Below are 20298 nucleotides of genomic sequence, written 5' to 3'. Positions count from 1 at the left end.
TGAACATCCTGAAGAGTCTGTGCACAACAAAGAGGAGAACGAAGAAAAAATCAAAGACACATCTCAGTCAAGTACGATGGCTCAGCAGCAAGTTATCGCCTCGCCACCGAGAGAGGTTCCCCCTCCTGTCGTCGAAACACCTCTTGTCACAGTAGAGTTGGATAAAGAATGGGATACCTTCAATGAATTGATTAATATTGAAGGTCAAACCCCAAAGACACCTGTGAGCAATACACAGGTGGTGCAAGAGGTCGTCTCGACCATAGTCAGTAGTGCCGCAGAAACGGAGCATCTCCCTATTGCTCCATCCTCAGAACTTCTACTCAGCGTAGAAGAAATTCCTCCACTGGACGTATTCTACAGTCCACAGCACAGGGCAGTTGTAAGGAGACAAAGAAAGAAGAGGAAGCTTGAAGATGCACTGTCCCAAGATGCTGAACACCTAGATGTCTTGTGGAAAGACCCGAATAACAATCCAACCGAGAATCTCACGAAATTGTCTCAGATTGCAGGAGCATATGCTTCTGCAACTATCGACAAGGCCTCTGAAGTTCAGCAACTTCTAAAAGAACGTGAAAATCAAATACAACTGCTACAACAGTTGTGACAAGCCAATGAGAACGCTGAAGCTTCCAAGCAGCTCGAAAAGCTACAAGAAGACTTTCGCCAGATGCAGGTGAACCATCAAAGAAGTATTGAAGAAAAGGAAAAGCAGCTGCAGACGGTGCAAGAAATGCATAAAGATGAACCTAAGCTGACAGAGTTTATTTCAGAGTCCATCGGCTTGAACGACCAACTGTCACAGCAACAGGAAGATATGGTGCGCAGAATATCACAGTGGAGGCATTTTTGTGAAATAAGCGACAAGATCACCAACCAGGTGGTGGAATTGCGGAACGACTATGACCAGACCAACAAAAGAGTAACAGAATATCTGGCTTGGCAAAATGACGAGGAAGGGAAAAGAGCAGGGGCACCCAAGATTAATGAAAATCATAAGGAACTGCTCTTTAATAAGTGGGACGAACAAATCACACAGGCGGAGCAAGCAGCAGAGTCAGCGGCGACACAGGCGAGCATACTTATCGACTGTGTAAATGAAAATTTACACAGGGCCAATTTAATTTCAGAGTCCACTCCGGGGTACCTACCAATCGCGTCGCAACTGGAGGCAGAATGGAAGCAGAAAGCACAGGCAAACGGGAAGACAATCCAGGCATTGGCTAGACTAAACTGGGAAAGTTACTGGACTTACTTAGTTAAGCCTCACAGCCAATGCATGACAGTAAGATGCATCATGAACGCAGCCGAGAAAGTAGCGCCAGCTCTTATGGATGCTGTTTTCGCAGCCCAGCTAAGCACAGAAATCAGCCAGCCTACTCTTCTCAAGCCTATGCTTGACAGCTGCAACTTCAGAGACCAAATTAAGAAGTAATTTCATTTAGAATGTTGTTTTTTCCTTTTTACTGAATTAGAAAAAGGGCGGTCATTTGAGAACCGTATCCTCAATTTTGTAATAATACTATTATTAGGATTAGGTAGTAGTATTTCAACCCTTCTCATTGCATTGGAGAAGGGTCCAGAAATTTGTCAAAAACTTGTCCTCGGAACATGCACTTCTGCACCCTCAGAGGAGGTTTTGATGAATGGAAGGATCGAGATTTATTTATGTTTGTATCTTAATGTCTGCTACTGATGTTGCACTTCTGTACTCTTGGTAGATATTAGAGCAAGTAGAGATAGATCGTTATTGCTTGAAGTCTGTGAGTAGAAATTAGTCATAAATGGTACTTTTATCTCTTGACGAATTTCTGCTTATACTCTTAGAGTGATATACAGCTGATATTGTTTGTATGTTAATGTATGAGCATATGGGATATCATTTGGCACTTCTGTACGGTGGACTCATGTATTTATGCTTGACATATGAATGATTTGATTATGCGATATGCTGTTCACAATTGTTTTGTGTAACTTCTTATGCAGAACAGTTCATCTTAAATGGTTTATATTCTTATGATAGCTGAATAATCTTTATTACCAGTTATTGTATGAAATCTTTCTAGATTGCATAATGGAAAAGATACATCCCGGGTTAGTGTAGATTCTATATGTTGTTTCCACTAGATTTCAGTAGCTTAGAGTCAGTTTGCAAGTTAGATTTACAGTAGTTTTAGAATGCTTCCAGAATCAACATAATCAAACTCTACACACACACACACATCCCATGCATCGGGAAGCTGGTCCCGTTATCCCCAGTCGGACCCGCTACTCCAAACGGGCAAGGAGCCACCAACCAGGTTCCCGACCGGGTGGGTATCCCCCTTGTTGTCGACCCGATCTCGGGGCCCTCAACAAGTCCCAAGGATTCCATGTAGTTTTTGAACTATTTTCATTAATCCCGCAGGTATTTTCTTTAAAAAGATGTGAAAGATAGTAGAAATAGAAATACTTTGTTAGTTCTTCCACTACTACCATGATAACATTATTTCCTTCAAATTTGGTAAACATGAAATAAAATCCATTGAAACTTCTTCCTAGAAATTTAGTGTGGATAATGGTTTTAGGAGACTTGGTGACTTGATTGTATCTCTCTTATTATGTTGTAAAACCAAAAAATTAAGCACAAACTTTTGAACATCATTTTTAAAACCTTCCCAGAAAATCCTTCTTGATCTTGTAGTAAGTTTTTAAGAACCTTGAATCTCCTATATGAAAAGTGTACCTTTGTTTTAGTTGGAAACTCTTACATAAATATAGGTGATCTTGATACTATACTAGATCATTTTTCCACACAAATTTATCTACTGCACTTGGGTCCTCTTGTAGTTGTTGATTGGTCTTGTATACTTTTTTTAATCTTGCTTCCATTGTACTCTTTCGTTTTCCACTCAAGCAGATTGTTTAATGGAAATAACACATATTAAACCATATATAAAAATATATAAGCCCTGTTCAGGAATGTTGTTTTACAATAAGCCCTTGTAGTGGTCATAGGTGCGACTTTTGTCCATGCATTTATTCGACGATCATAACGCCAGACAGATTTGAGAGCAGATGCTTTAGCAAGCCCTCCCAAAACATAGAGGCATCCATTAATGGCCCCTACGGCACAACCACAAAAAGTTGTTCTATCTAGAGAATCTTTCCGTCCAAACGAGCCCCTCACAAAACCTGTTAGCCTGTAACCCGATGCTCCCATTGCATTCCATAAACTCCATCCCGTAGCTTGATTGAATTCCTCCTCATATGTAAAAGCCGGCATAGGTGGCAAGCTGTGCCATTTACCTGATAACAGATCCAAAGCATTCCATATGAGCTTTTCCTCTTCGTCTTTCATCAAAATGTATAGCCATTCTTCAGAGAAACCGATCTCTTTTCTTAATTCAAATATCTCTGAATCCCTTAATACGTGATTCCACGTTTTACAGACCAACTTCAAGTTGGAATATCATCCACAAGGTACCCTGGCAAGAATCCTAATGGAGAGCTCATCAGTAAGAGAAGAAATTATCCTAGGCCTTTCATTCCCATCGACAACTACTAGTCTCTTCCTTTTACTACACTCGACTTGGGTTCTTGTCAACTTGGGTTCTTGTTTTCTCATCTGAACCCTCTTTCCTGGAGTGGCTCCAAAAGTTCCCCATAAAAGCTTGCAAGTCAAGGACCTTTGACGCTTTGAATCATATAAGGTCTCAACCAATGATTTAAAATTTGTGCTGGTTCCGTTACACTGCCCACTCAATCCGCTGGTTGAAATTCAATCTTTATTTCCTTCAAGCGGGCCAGAACCACTGCATTTTCAATGATGGATCGTGAGATGATAAATTGAAAATTAAAGAAAATTCTACAACCTTTTAGCAAATTCATTCGACTATAGAATAATTTGCCTTAGTGCTAGTTCAACATTACATCTGTCCTTGAAGATTTTATCACATTTAGATAATTTTGATATTCGAGATCAATTAAATGCTTGCTACAATAAAGTACATTGAAACACTTCTTTAACAGCCAACAATATCATCATTTTATGAGATTAATTTGACAGTCCATCCAAAATTCAAGAGCTAGGGCATTTCAAATCCAAAGCGAAGGCTCCATCAAATGAATTTGAAAACCACCCTATCTAACACAAATGATCCACCAAATGTAATTGGGAACAACACTATATAGAAGGTTGTCAGGGAAAATCTTTGTCATCATCAGCTAAATAAGTAGGTAACAGATTTTAGCCACAAGGAGCCTTACCAAAAAGAAATTAATTATAAGGATAAACTGTACTTGATGGTTTGAAATATTGACAAAGAATTTCAATGCGATGATACCAGAAAATAAAGCTCAACTCAATTCAAATCACAAAAGCCTCAATCCTGAAAAAAATTAATCCATTAAATTGAAAGATACAAATCTAACACAAGAAAGCCAAAAACCAAAAATATCGGAAACTATATGGTTTAAGATAACCGGGAAAAATGAAAGCAATTTTAAGCAAAGTTCACAAATACAAACAGTCAATTGGGTTACTATGATAAACCGAATTTTCATTATATTGGCTTTGGTTGTATTCACCCGAAGAACATTGTGCAGGTAAATTGTACTCCGTTGTGACATTTCATTGTTAACTGTGTCTAGACGGTTTATCTTAGGTACGAGGCAAACGAGGCCAAGTTGCTGTCCCATAAGGTTCTTGCACAAAAGGGAATTTAACCAAACAGACAAACAAAAGACGTCACAAATGGAAGACTATAACATGAAATAGAAATTCAAGCGAATCTTACCATCACAAAAATCAACAGATCCTTAGGGCTTCAGCTCAAAATCCTCAAAATCATAATTTCCACTACGAAGCCTTCGACAATTTTAAAGAATTTTCAACCATAAACCTGCATAAATCAAGATGGCAGCATTCAGAAGCGAACGGACTTGCAGCTAATTTACCCATAGAAATAATGAAAAAATAAAACCCTTCAATTCCACAACCCTAAGTCACAGTTTAACGGAAGGTAACGAATCCCTAAGCCTTAAGCCAAAACATATCGGAGACGTAATTCAACTGTAAACGAAGCACACCCAAAAAACGTAATCTTTTAAAGCTAGCGAGAAACTTGAAATTTCAATTGCTTATTAAGTAGGCAATTTCTCCCCTACCCATACCTCCAAAATTCTTCAATTTTAGCCCGAATTTTCCCAAAAACAACAGAAACCCCAACACTTAAACAAGAAACCAGTCCAAAACACAATTCCAGCAGCGGAAATTTAAAGCCCCCATTAATTTTAGCGGTTGATCTTTAAATTTTGAAGGTAAACTCACGGAAATTCAACTCACCTGATGGAATTTGGGTCTGAAACTATTGAAATTCAACGGCCATAACGCTCCACCTTCACCTCGATCTCTGACATGTTTCCCTGGATCAAACCCTCTCTGAAGTTAATATTTTCCTATTATGTATGGGACAGATCCTCCCCATTTTGTCGAAACAATGATGGCACAGATTTTAGATTGGGTTTCCAGCAAACAACTTCAATCAAAATTCCTACAGGTGAGGTGCGCCGAGTCGAGGAGGAACGTGAGTGAGTTGCAGGGGCCACCTCGAGTTGGTTGGGGGGGCAAACTGCGGTTTCCAAATTCGAATTGGAAATTGCATTAACTCTGCGCGGTGGCGATTCTGTCAGGAAATTAATGCGGAGCAGTGGACGGAGGGTGGCAGAGCTAGGGGAGCGTGGCGGAGGGATTGCCGATGGCCGGAGCCGAACGTTTTTCTGGGCGGCGATGGAAACCTGGCAATTCCTCCGCCTAGGTAGACTACTCCGTTGGTAATTATATGACACTTTTTTTGCAGGTGAGAAAACGTGTAAAGGTTTCTATTTGTATGATGATAGACGAAAGGCCCCTCCAGACCCTGAAATCAAGAAATATATTGAGTCGAGGAGCATGGATGGTTTGATTGTTGATGGCAAAGTAATTTTTACTTCTGTTGCAGTACATTATTATTTGGAAATATTTTCTTCATTTCTGTTTTATTTCATACCACTTTTTTAGGACTGAACTAATTGTTATAGTATGTTTTCTCACTTTTGGCAGCCAATTTCTTTGATGGATAAGGATATAGTTGAGATGGTATTCTTTCCAGATGTGAATGAAGCTTGTCGAGTTTTAGGTGAGGAAATCATGGTTCAAGATTCAGACCTTGATATTTTCGCTGTAATCGGCATACCTTACAGGTAAGTTGAAAAGTTCATTTTTCCCATATCTGTTGCATCCTATATCCTATATTATAGTTCTTTCTTTCTCAAGAAAATGTATTTTTTATTCTTGAATTAAAGTCAAATATATATTGTCGTTGCTAGCTTCGATCTGTGATTTTTGTTGTGTGTAATACTCTGTTTTATTCTTTAGTTGGTAATTATATGGCACTTTTTCCGCAGGTGAGAAAATGTGTAAAGGTTTCTATTTGTATGATGATAGACGGAAGGCCCTCCAGACCCTGAAATCAAGAAATATATTGAGAGGTCGAGGAGCATGGCTGGTTTGGCTGTCAATAGCAAAGTAATTTTTGCTTCTGTTGTAGTATTATTTGGAAATATTTTCTTCATTTCTATTTTATTTCATACCACTTTTTTAGGACCGAACTAATTGTTATAGTATGTTTTCTCATTCAGACCTTGATATTTCGTCTCTAATGGGCATGGGATTCCCACCCTACAGGTAAGTTGAAAAGTTCATTGCTTCCCCATATCTGTTGCATCCTATATCCTATATTATAGTTCTTTAGGTTTTGAGTTAGAATTAAAAGCCAGAAATATTGTTAAATTTACCATATATCAATAATAATAATAATATTGAAGATTTACTTTTGAAACTGAGTTTATTCTCAAAATAGAGAAATGATTATATTTTATTAGTTGATAATGAACAAATGATATTAAACTCTATTCATAATTTATTGCATCGCCAAGTATTTTATAGGTCATTAGGAGAAGATGTCACATAACATTAAGTAATAACAAAAAAATATATAAATGCATATGCATATAACTATATGAAAAAAAAGAAGTAAATAATTAAAGTAAAAAATAAATGTTGTTATAATTTTATTTTCCACACTATATCACACCGTATATTAACATTCTCCTCTTTCTCTATGTTAAGTGAATATCTATTAGCTTATAGCTCCCAAAAAGAAGACATATTATATACCTTGAAGAGATGTTGTATACCACATTACAATATTATGGGTTGCTAATTGAGCGAGACAAGTAGGAGGACATGTTGTATACCTTGAAAACATGTTGTATGCTACATTACAATATGATGGGCGACTAATTGAACATATTGTATACCTTGAAGACATGTTGTATGCCACATTACAATATGATGGACTACTAATGTCCTGTGTAGAATTCGCTACGATGTGGAAGACGAGATTTGACTATATTCGCCACAATTTCTTTCGAGAAATTTTCTTGTAGATCTCTAAAGATGGATCCTAAAATGTTTCATATGAAAATGCTTTCACTATCTGCATTGCCTTATTTTGAATATTTCATATGAAAATGCTTTCACGGTTTGCCTTCCCCGTTTTGAAACAGATCTGGTTCTTTCGACCTTCCAATCTAGTCCAACTTGTTCTCTCCGTATCAAATTCAAAAGAACATATATGCCTCTCTTTTTTTACTTGAAAAAAACATTTAATATAGAGGGATGTGCAAAATAATAAGTTTAAATGGATAAATAATAATTTTTAGGTTTCTTTTATATATTAAACATAACCCACAATTATACCAAGACTATAAAGAAATAGTTCGCAAGATGGCTTTCGTTCATGAGAAAGGAAACTTCTATGAATTCATTCACTTAGCCTTCCTGCATTGACAACGCACGATACATATCAGGTCCAACTATCCAAACAAATCATTTCAGCATGGGATAAGTTGCTTCTAAATGTGGGTTTTTTACTTGCAAACTGCCCTTTTCACCTCCATTTCAGTTGTTTATTTCTTTAATGGAAATGAAAGGAATTTTTTGGGCATTTGACACTAAAACACTTCCACCTTTATGTGAAGGTCAAAGAGAAAATTTCTTTCGCGTACCGTCAAGTTCAACCGAACACGCAAACAAAATTTCCTTCCCTTTACTTTCAGAACTTACATCGATGGTAGGATTAAGCAATAAAAGAGATAATTGACTTGAACTTTGTTCTTACTTTGTCCCATGGTTGGAATTTGACGGGTAGATTGTGCGTCGTGCAAAAATTTAGCCGTCAAATACGACTGACACTCTAGCCTACCCCTCATCAAACAACTTTGAAAGATGTAAAACGTTTAACCGTCCTTCGATCAACCATGCCTATGATAATTATGGACCCCGTATAGCACAAATAATTTCCAAGGGGTGGACATGGACCTTTAACACACTCGAAACAAATGTTGCAAATGACTTATTGACTTAAGCCAGCCCCCAAATAACAAGGGTTCTATTGGAACTTGAAAGAGCATCTTCGAACATTAAGAGGCAACCTATTTTTGAAAGGTTATAAAATTTGTCAATTTCATATAATGTAAGTGATTTGTATTTATCTTCTAGCTTGAATGAAAATTTGTTTACTAATTTCTATCTTCAATGATTTTTTTTATATATTATGATTTTTTTCAAATTTATGCCTTACGGCGTTTCCTTTGCAACATTTGGTGCAATTGCTAGTATATATGTATTATTTAATATATATATATATATATAGATATATAAAATATACGTATATAATATATGTGAATTTTAATATAATACATGTACTATATACATAAGAATATTAAAATATATACTTATGTATTAAACTTCATTTGAAATCTTGAATACTCGTGTTATTAATCATCACAAGCTTGGAGGAGAGAGAACACTGGTCACAATGAAAACGAGATTAAATGTTGAGCGTTGAAGTTTGTAATCGAATGGTTGTCGGGTGAAAACTTGCGTGGAGGTTAACCATTGTGAAAGGCCCGATCGATCAGTATCCTACACACGTCGGACAAAGTGCAAGGCGTTCTTTTCGTTGGAGTCGTTGAAGTTATGAGGGGAGCTTTAAACTTTATTGCAACGAATATTTATTTATTCAAGTGGTAAGGACTTATACCATTGATCTTTAGTTAACGTTGAGTGGAGTGAATAAGAGGTGAGATAAGATAGGTAGGTTAGTTAATTTTATTTTTTAATTTCGTTATTTTATTATTTAATTTTAATTTATTATAATAATAATTGTACCTTATAATTGTAATTATTAATTCAATATTAAGATTCTAATCTTTTATTTAATATAATAATGACTTTTTTACAAGTTATAATGATTATAAAGATATATTTGATGCAGAGAAAACATAAAAATTCAAAGGAGCAATTTTTTATCACGAGAATATGAGAGGAAGTCATATAGCGAGGGAGGCACCAGGAAAAACTGATAGAAGTAGCCAAGATCTAACTTGGGTCAAATTGGTGACAACATTTGGCTCCAACTGGGGATGATGCTCCCCTGCGGAGGATTAAGAACGTAGACCAAAACCCTTCATATTGGGCATGAAGTCGACTTATGAGGAAAAATGAGACTCAAAAAACAAAAATTAAAGCAATAGAAGGAAATATTTCGCATCTTAAAGTTCTAGTGGATTAGTACCAAGAATGAAACAAGAATAAATGTGAGGCCCTAGTATGTATAAATTAACAAGTTCAATGATTATTTACATACATAATATGTTTGTCTGTTAACTAAGTGTATCAGGGTAGTTATGATAATGATTTTGGGTAGATGATCATAAATAATAAATGTATCACTTCATAAGAATTTAATACCATATACGAGTGATACATGCTTACAATTAATAATCAGGAAATGACACAAATCAAAGTACTAATAAAGATTCATAAGCATGAATTTCATTTTGGAATAAGGTCTAAACTATGGAGATTAGTTGTAAGGGATTTGGTTCCCTTCTTGTTGCATGACATGAGTTTCCAAAATCAGATGTTGCTCCACTGCCAGCGAGTGTCCATAGCTCTAATAGAGTCATCCTTTATTCTAAGGTAAGGAGATTTTTGAATTCTTGTTTTCTCTTATTGTTAAAGGCCCTTATTTCAATTTACTTAGCAAACATAACATTCACAGGATGGGACGGTTATGCAATGGAATTATTCCAATAGCACTGACCTTGCTCCACTACCTGCGAGCATTCATAGCCTCGTTGGAGATGTAATCAGCCCCATCAGAATTTACCACAATAGAAGGAGTGGGAGGATTACACACTAGATTTTAACCTAATGCCACTTGCCTTTCTCCGCTGCTAATGAGTGTCTATAGTCCTAGCAGAGATACCAGCAAGCCCCACCCATGAAAATATTGGTTCCTATCCCTATGGTAGTATGGTGCTAAGGGAAGGTCTCATGCATGGTTGTAATGTAACTAGTCTTACCAAAGTTTAAATTGAATTTTATGGAGGCCAAATCTTATGGTTATAGGTCTAACACTTACGATTTAATGCGGTCCCTTAGTATTTATGTGTAAGTAATATGAAAGATAGATGTGGTGAAGAATGTCCAATATGAAGGTGACATTACTAAGAAACTAATATTTGAGCCCTTTAAAGATTGTTACCCCTCAAACATGATTTACAAACCAAGTAAATCATGTCTCTAAAAATAAATGTATGATAAATATGTATCTAAAAATCTCATTAATATGGTTCATACTAAGGGTTCATATATGTGTATCCCATTCTACTTTTGATCACATAAAGACTCTTCAATATGTAGAAAACTTCATCTTTATTCATTCTAAACCTAAGAAGCATAAAAGGTTTATTTATGTGCATGATTTATATACAATGTTTTTCAATAATAATTTATATCAAAAAAGTAAAAAATTCAATGTAACGAGACACAAATATTGTCTATGGGAAACCTCCCGACGTTGGGTTTCATTTTGATCAATAATAATAATATATTTAACTGTTGAAAGGAGGGGAAAAATTGTGTGACCAAGACATTGAGAAATATATTCACGTTTGATTGGAAACAAGAAAAAACATTTTCAAAGTATGCACTCATCCACAATTCAACGAAGTCCTATAGGCCTGTATGAACATGTAATGAAGAAAATCTTGAAATATTAGCAACCTGTTGTACCATACGGTCATCATAAATAGGTTCATCATCATGTAGTGGCGTTAAATCGATTAAATTATCATGTTCAAAAAATCCATTTGCATCAATGAAATTGAAATTACAACATGATTGTAAATTTATCCTCCTAAGTTTATTGCTATTCAATTTAATATTGTGAGAGGAAATTGATAAGTCGTTTTCATATGTATTGTTTTGAAAAATCGACACAGCTCTCACATAAGACATAATCAAAATTACTAAATATATCACCACATGTAATTTCATTAGATAAAACAAGATCTTCCACTACTGATGATTCATCTACGTAATCTTAAATGTGTGATGGTGATATGGTTATATGTATAATTTATTCTTTAACATCATTTACTTTACAAACTTTCTAAATAATATCCTTAGGAGAATAAAAAAAAAGAAGAAATCCTATTTATCATTGGTGGTTAAACTATTATATTTTTCAAGGTCTTCTTGACATTCAACACTAGATGTTACACCTAGTCCATCTGAACTTAGTATACCTATTACAATACCTGTCATAGCTAAGCTAACATGTGTAAGCTCTCTATGATACAAGCTGACCTATATGAGTAAATGTGCATCAAATAAGTTGGATATAAAGTAAGGGTTTTATCATTGGTAGAAAACTCATTATTACCTCATCTATAAATAAGAGGTGTCATCTTTGGTAAATGATTCCGACCTAACTGACTAGCCCTAGAGAAAAGTTAAGCCAAGTTTATATATTTGTTAAGAAAACCTCGTGGCTTGTAGATCAAAGTATCAAAGTAGCACCTTACCAATTTGGCAGTGAGGATTGACTTTCAACATTAAGAGATTCTACATATATAACTCTAGTTCATTGAGGAACCTTGTGGATAGGGTTTCATATTTAGCAGTCGAAATTCTAAGGTTTCATTATTAATTTGCTACAATAGTGTTTTATCGTCAAATCATACTTGTAGAAATAGTAGATAGCAATGGTTTCTTTAGTGATGCAGCACAATGTGATATGTGAAAGATCATAGTTTATGTGGCATGATATACATGCATGATGACAAAGATATTTCCTCTAATATCTTATTATTATGAGACAATAAAAGTCTCTTGATGAATGTAGCATTACCAAGCTCAATATAACAATGTCCTTTGCATATTTGAGTGTTATTACAATGACATTTATGACATTTGATAGTAGATTGACAACATTAATGCACTTTTAGATATGTTGTCCTTAATGTATGAACTATATACCTTTAATGGTTGTTGCAATAAGATTGTGGTCTACAAGGCAAAATTCTGTGATGGTAAAACACTCCAGTAGTTGATGTTGATGATTTAACAATGTTTCCAGGCAGTTACTTGAATGAAATAATGAGAATGGTTTGAGGAACATTGCTATGACAATGAGTTTAGACATGAAATTGACTTTAAACAATATTCTTAATCGCAACTTAAATGCAGGTCCTTCTTCGAAGCTTAAGAAGGTACTAAAATTCTGATTCTTGTGGTAGTAATATTGTATGCAACAATGATGTGTTGAGCACATAGGTGATAATGAGCTTAATATAGCACAAACTGAAGTAACTGATGGGCCTCCAAATTAGACAAAAATTAAGGCCCATCTAACCTTTCTTAGGCACATGAAGGCTATATTAAACCTCTCCTTCTACACTTAACAATGTTTTTTAGCTTTAAAATGTTCATTAGGAAGGTTTATGGATAATTTCATATTTATGCCAAATATTATTTATTTTTGTAGAATATTGTGTGAATATTAGGCGGATTATGAAGATTTGGAGGAGGAGATAATCTAGGGACTTGATCCCTACTACAGGAGGATAAAGATTGGATAATAAATCAACATGATATTATGAAATTATTGCACAAACTCTAGAGATCGAATTATTGAGAAAATATAGGAATGCGTTCCCTATCATTTAATGTAGATTCCCAGTGTTGGGAACTAGATCCACTATGTTGTGACTCACTGCTAAATATGTTTTCAAGTGTGAAAAGAGTGTAAAAGAGAAGTGAAGATTTAAGCCATCTTCATAGGACACAAAAGCTCTAAAATCTTAATTAGACCCTCTCCATTTCATAGTTCTCATGATAAGCTTTCCAACGGTATATAGAAGTCTGAAAATGGACTTCTGGATCATAATATATGGCCTGTTAAATTTCAGGGGTCATGTTTCCCTTAAAGTGAAGGAGTAAAGCATATCAAAGGTTCAAGAGCTCATCACGATTTCCAATCGGCAGATTTTCTGAAGTACCAATGTTGAAGGCAATGAAATCTGTGATCAACCAATCACCGATATCGCAAATTGACTATCGGTGGGTCCAAGCGCATCGCAAATCACATATCGGCGGTCGGAGGCCTATGGCACACAGTGTATCGGGGGTTTGCAATACAGAACACCGGTATTGCATATCGGCAATCACAGGTAAAAGAGGACACACACAAATGCCGTTATCAGAATTGCTGATGCCGATAACACTAAAATCACCAAAATTTTGGCCTTAGTGTTAAAGAGTTGGGAGGCCCGAAAAATGATTAACAAAGAAAATCAATGAAAAACAAAGGGTAGGAGGACCCTTTTTTCTCTCCTTAAGGGGAGCCACGTGGCAGAATATCATTGGTCCCACCTATTGGAATTCCCATAATATCGACGATCGATGATTCTGGCCAGGACCGGGGTTAAAAAGACTGCAAAATGGGAAGGTGTCGATATAGTGTTAAATCACCGAGGAAGGCCGAAAACATTTAACAAAGGAATTCAATGCAAAAACAAAGACGGGTGAGCCTTTTTCTCTCTCCTCTAGGGGGCCATGCGGCAGAATTCCATTGGTCCTTATGAATGACATGGCAGTTGACGTTATCATGATGTGGCAATACAGATATGGCATGGAAGTATGAAGGACACATGGCAGTACATGGATGAAGTGGCAGTACAGAGATGACATGGTAGTACATAAATGACGTGGCAGTAGAGAGGACACGTGGCACACAAATTTGGCATTTGAAGGGGTCATATGGGGGCATTTCCAGGTGACACGTTTCACCACTCACAAGGTGACATGTGGTAGTGATGACGTTACCCTTCACATATTGGTGATCGACGATTGCACAAGTCAAGGCCCTCCTCCTCTGAAGTCCCTTTTGGGCTGCGATTGCGATATGTGAAAGACCCTCCCGAATGTGATATGCCTTATGGAAGTTTCACATCCGAGAAATCGGCAAGCTCTATGAAGTGTGGCAGGAAGGTCCTCTCCTATATTGTGATTGTGATATCCTGGGTGGGCCCATTCCCACAGATCGGTGATCGCAAGTGTTAAGGGGTTTTATCAAAGGCAAGCACTAGAAATCTCTGAAATGCAGGATTCTATATATAAAAGGAAAAAGGCCCCCGGACAAGAGTCTAAAGGCCTTAGTATCTGAGGGCTACCTGGTCATAACCCCTAGTCAAATGAAGAGAAAGGTAGAATGAGGGCTAAACCAAAGGGGGCCAAAAGCGATTGGGACCAGCAATTTTGTGACACCTTTTATTGCAAACGTCTTGATACGAAGATGCCCCTATAACAAGGTATAAATATTTTAAAGTTAGATGGGTCAGAAGCTAAGGAAATAAATAAAGGCACAGGGTTCCACTCTGATACACAACAAAGGACAACTGGGACATGCTCCATTTCCACTCCGCGACAAGAATTCACAGTTGACCCACTCCCAACTCCAGAGAACACGCTGCAAAGGCAGTTAAGGTGAAAGCAACAAGGACTAGCTGAGTAGCTAGAGGGATGCACAATGGAAGAGACGTGGCCAGACCAGAGGTTTTCACAGGAACAATAGAAGGACCTCTTTTTTATGAAACCAGCTCACAAAAAGATAGAAAAGATAGATCAATGACTTAGAAATCAGCCTCTTCGAGGGGGCAACCTCCTTTACATTACACAAATGAACAATTCTTGGATGATACAAATGAAAAAACTTCCTTTCTATATATAGGAGTCTAAGGGGTCACAATATAACCAAAGTCGACCTAACAAAAATAATATAAGGGCACAAAAATAACAATAGTGGGCTTCTATGCGGCACAATAATAACAATATGGGGACAATAGGGGCACAACAATAACAATAAGGAATACAATGACAATAGTAATCGAGGAATCACTAGTATTATAGGGACCCAACATGCCCCTCTCCTTCAAAAACGTGTTGTCCTCAATGCTTGAGTAGTTCTGGATGCTTTTGTATAAAATTCTCATCCTCCCATGTGGAATCTTCAACGGGTAAGTTCTTCCACTTGATGAGATACTATGAAATTGATCGATTTCGTAGTTTTCGAGTTCTTGTTTCTTTGAATGCTTTAGGTTCCAATATGATTTGTCCTTCCTCATCAAGTTCTAGTAATATTGTTTGAACTGGGAGCTTATCACCTATAACCTTCTTTAAGCATGAAACATGGAAAACTGGGTGCACTCGGGAAGCTGCAGGAAGCTCCAATTTGTATGCCATAGTACCTATCTTTTGCAACACCTTGTACAGACCATAATACTTTGGTGATAATTTATTATCCTTCTTAGCTTGCTTGAGGGACATTTGTTTATATGGTTGTAGTTGTAGGAATACCCAATCACCTACATCAAAACTTCTTTCGCTGCGATGTTGATCTGCCTGCTGTTTCATTCTATTCTGTGCCAATGTGAGGTTATCCTTTAAGAGTTGGAGAACTTGTTGTTGATGCTCGATGTGATCTTCCACTATTTGAACCTTATAGTTTTCTCTTAAATATGATGTGATGGATGCTGGATGATATCCATAAAGTGCCATAAATAGGGCCATTTTTGTTGCAGTATGGAAGGAAGTGTTATACCACCATTCAGCCAGAGGCAACCATTTGACCCATTGTGTCTGTTTATCAGATACAAAGAAACAAAGATATCCTGCCAAACATTTGTTTACTATCTTAGTTTTCCCATCAGATTGAGGATGATAAGATGAACTATGAGCTAATTGGGTTTCCATGTAGCTTTTGAATTGTTTCCATAAATGCAGTAGAAACTGTACTTTCTTTAAATGGATGAGATAATGCACAAAAGTGTGCATACTTAGTAAGTCTGTCAACTACCACCATGATAACACTCTTTCCTTCGGACTTGGGTAAACCTGTGATAAAATCCATTGAAACCTCCTCCCACGTTGGGTTGGAATGGATAAAGGCTGTAATAGACCTGGGGTCTTAATTGTTTCAACTTTATTTTGTTGGAAAACCAAACATTCCACCACAAAGTTTTGAATATCCGATTTAAGGCCATCCCAAAAAAATTCCTTCTTAACCCTGTGGTAAGTATTTTAGAAATTCTGAGTGCCCTCCTAAAGGAGAGGTGTGCAATTCCCTAAGAATATTTTCTTTGAGTTAGGAATTATTACATAGGTATAACCGATCTTTGTACCATAACGTATCATTTTTCCAGCTAAATGTATCAGATGTACTGGGATCTTGTTGTAGGTTTTGAATGAGTGCCCACACTTCTTCGTCATTCTTCCATTCATCCCTTGCTTCGTTTATCCAATCTGGTTTGATAATAGAAATGGCGCAAAGAAATGCTTCCACATCCTCATCCTTTATTGAAAGTGCATCTGCCACAACATTTTGCTTCCCTTTTTTGTAGATGATTTCAAAGTCATAACCCAACATCTTTGTGACCCATTTTTGCTTCTCTTCTGAAGATAATCTTTTTTTTAAAAAGTATTTAAGACTATCATGATCTGTTTTTACGTTGAAGTGTCTTCCCATTAGTTAGGGTCACCATTTCTTAAGTGCATGTAGTATTGCCAACATTTCCTTCTCATAAATAGCTTTGTGTAAATATTTTCCTTTGATTGGATGACTTTCAAAAGCAATGGGTATTTCTTCTTGCATTAAAACAACACCAATTCCATTTCATGAGGCATCACATTCCACAATAAAGGTTTTTGTGAAGTCCAGTGTAGCTAAGACTGGTGCTTGGCACATTGCCTCTTTAAGATGTTCAAAGGTCTTCATTTCTTCTGGAGTCCATGAAAATGCATCTTTCTTCAATAATGTTGTTGGAGGTGCTGCTATTCTCCCATAATTCTTAACAAACTTGCTTTAATACCCGTCAACCCAAGAAATCCTTGTAGATGCTTTATGGATGTGGGGATTTTTCATTCCTTAATGGTTTTAATTTTGCTAGGGTCTACCTTAACACCTTCATGAGATACAATATGTGATCCAAAATCTTTTGCTTATAGATGTGTTAAAGAATTACATGCATAAATTGTAGCTTAACAGAGAAAACTTAATGTGCACATGAGGCAAGAGGAGAAACACATAAAGCATGAAAGAAGACAACAAGACTTGATAACAGAGTTCATCCGTCTTGGACTATGTCTCTAGGCCCTGCTCTATTAATGGGGAGGCCTTCATTCATTAAGTGGCATGAAAACGAAGAGTACAAGCATCAGTTACAAAAAGGAGTCTTATTCCTACATACTGAAAAATGGCCGAAAAATGCAAAACACTGATGGAGAAACAGATAATGCCATTGCGTTCGTGGCGTTGAGAAGTGCTGAAACCGTATAAAATTTGTCAAATTCTGATAAAGTGAAATTTTGCCCCTCCTGCAAAATTCTACCTCAAACGGCGTGCACTACCTCCTCCTTGAGCGCACTAAAAACTACGTTTTAAATAAAAAATTGCTTGCAGATTTCTCAAGAATTCTGTTGTGGCACGTTGGTTTAGGATCCAGTTAATAGGGAGGAGGTTGGGAGGTCAAACCCCGCCTCCTCCTTTTTTTATACACCACAAACAAATTTGTTTTTAAATTAAAATAATGGTTGGGTTGGGCCCGCCTTGGGCGGCCTGCCCACCATACCCATCTCTACCTGCATTCTTTTTTCAAGTGGATGGGTCTACGCCCCAAGGCTGGCCCACCACCTTAATGGCCGCATAGTGTGGGCTATTATGAGTGGCTCTGTGGGAGCGGAGGAGTGGTGTGAGGGACTCATGGGAGGGGTCATGGCCCACCCCTCCACCAATTATTTTATTTAAAATTTATTGTGTGGATTCAGTTGGGAGTTGGGGTGGCGGGGTTGGTGGCCCGCCACCACTTTTTTATATTTTTTTTTGTTATATAAAACAAGATGCGTGTCTTTGGAAATTCGGTTTTGGACTGAAGGGGTCATTTTAACAAGACCACGATTTTGCTCGGAATCTGGCTAAAGTTGGCTGGATTCCATCTGTTGGAAAATGCCAAATTGCGCCCTCATTAAACCTACCCAATCATCAAAAGTCAACCCAACTTTGATTGCTTCTATTTCCTTCATCCGGACTGGGATTGGAGTGCTGTTCGCACCGTTGGAATTAGGGCGACGAGCACTTCGATCTTATGTCAAGTTAGTTGCCTTTCCACCACTTTGAAATTTGAGCTTTTTCCATGCCACTGTGTCTGAAGGTCCACCTGGATCAATATGACCCAGATATTCCACCTCTTGTACTCCAAAGAAACATTTGGAGCTTTTTGCATATAATTGTTTCTCCTCCAATAGTTTGAGCACCCTGTCAACATGTTGAACATGATCCTTCCAAGACTTATTGTAGATTAGTATATCATAAAAAAATACTAACTGTTGGTTTGTTGGGGACTGACCCAGGTTCAAAGATGATTTAGCCAAACAAATCCTGGTACTACTGGCCCTTTCGGCAACAGTCCTTGGAGCGCGAACTAAGGTCTCACCTGAAGTAGTATGGGAGGGTGATAGAACCAGGTTTCCGCACCCTGGAGATGTCTGATGATTTCAAGTGGTCTGAAATTCGATCAGGCACACACGTCGCTATGCGCGTTGACCCGTACCTCGCAGCCTGAGATGCTGTCTTTGCACAGACCTACCCGGGGCTCGAACAATGTTATTACCCAAGTCCCTCCTCACAGCCGATACTAGGTGATTAACTGAACTTATTTATACAATTTTAGTTATTCTTAACAGTATTCACAATTCATGTAAGTACACAAAGTAAATAAACAGTATAATTGCAAGTAATATCAAACATGTAATAAATCAGAACAGATACACAAGATTTAGATAAACTTCTCTTTATTATTTTCTTCCTTCTGTTATAGACTTGACACTAGCCTGTGCACTCAGCTACAGGGGTCCGCGCACTCACTCGCGGACTCTACTAGGCCTCTGCGCACTCAGCTGCAAAGCCTCTTCCTACTACTACAATACAAGACACATAGACTCTTGCTCTACGCTTCGCTCTCGTTTAGACTCCATTCATTGGTTCACTTCCTGCTTTACAACTTAGAGCCTCACTTTATTTATACAATTCCATGGTCCACGGACCATGGGTAGGATGATACTACATTCAAAACTTAGGGTGGGCAGCCCTATGACTCTAACATACAATTCGCGCTCCGCGCTCGCAATTCGCAGAGTTTTTACAATCATAACAACTCAAAACTTGGGCTTTAAGCCCCAAAACATGTTGTGGGGTTGATTCCGTGCCCAATAAGCCCCCAACACAAACATCGTGACTCACCCTTGAGTCACTCTGTCGGTGCGGCGATCTTGGCGTGGAGTCCTTCAAGTTGGTCCCGAATGGTCTTAATGTCCATAGTGCACTGTGTTGCTGCTTGCTGAGCCTGCTGCATTCTCTCCTCTCAGACGTCTGTAACTGAACTGTTCCCATGCAGCTGTACCGATATGTACTTATAGTCCCATGTCCTTGTCGGGCTCTCTGAAGCGCAAAGACTGTATTGCTGTCGGCTAGTCAGATAGCCGGCCCACCTGTGTAAGGCTTTAAGCGGTTGTCATTCACTTTGCCTGGGAAGGGTTCTCCATTTAATTTGACGAGCTGGACCATGCCTCCGTCTGTGACTTCCTTAACCATGTATGGTCCTAGCCAATGCATTTTGAATTTGCTCAGAAATTTTTCAAACTTAATGTCGTATAGCAGTACTAAGTCATTTACTTTGAATATGTGCAACTTAATATGCGATCATGCCAAGCTTTTTCATGTTGTTTCTGAACTTGTTGATGGAAACCTACCAAGAACCGTTCCTTCTCAAGTTCTTCCAATTGCGCAAGTCTTTCTTCTAGAGCTTCGC

At 37.5% G+C, this 20298-nt stretch overlaps 1 long non-coding RNA gene across 1 annotated transcript; it reads right to left on the bottom strand.

Annotated features, from left to right (window-relative positions):
- Nucleotides 1-3688: 3688 nt before the first annotated feature.
- LOC149199421 (uncharacterized) lies at nucleotides 3689-5396 on the bottom strand. The gene is made up of 2 exons (XR_016253274.1): nucleotides 5327-5396; nucleotides 3689-3794 (listed from the first exon to the last, which is right to left on the bottom strand). It is a non-coding gene; the product is annotated as an uncharacterized LOC149199421 (long non-coding RNA).
- Between the last annotated feature and the right edge of the window lie 14902 nt (nucleotides 5397-20298).

The sequence above is a fragment of the Pinus tabuliformis genome, chromosome 2_1 (genome assembly GCF_031772625.1).
Source record: "Pinus tabuliformis cultivar Carrire ecotype Pingquan chromosome 2_1, CPIR1, whole genome shotgun sequence".
In the NCBI taxonomy this organism is placed as follows: domain Eukaryota; kingdom Viridiplantae; phylum Streptophyta; class Pinopsida; order Pinales; family Pinaceae; genus Pinus; species Pinus tabuliformis.
The sequence above is the reverse complement of the archived record's forward strand: the minus strand, read 5'-3'. Positions and strand labels throughout refer to the sequence as shown.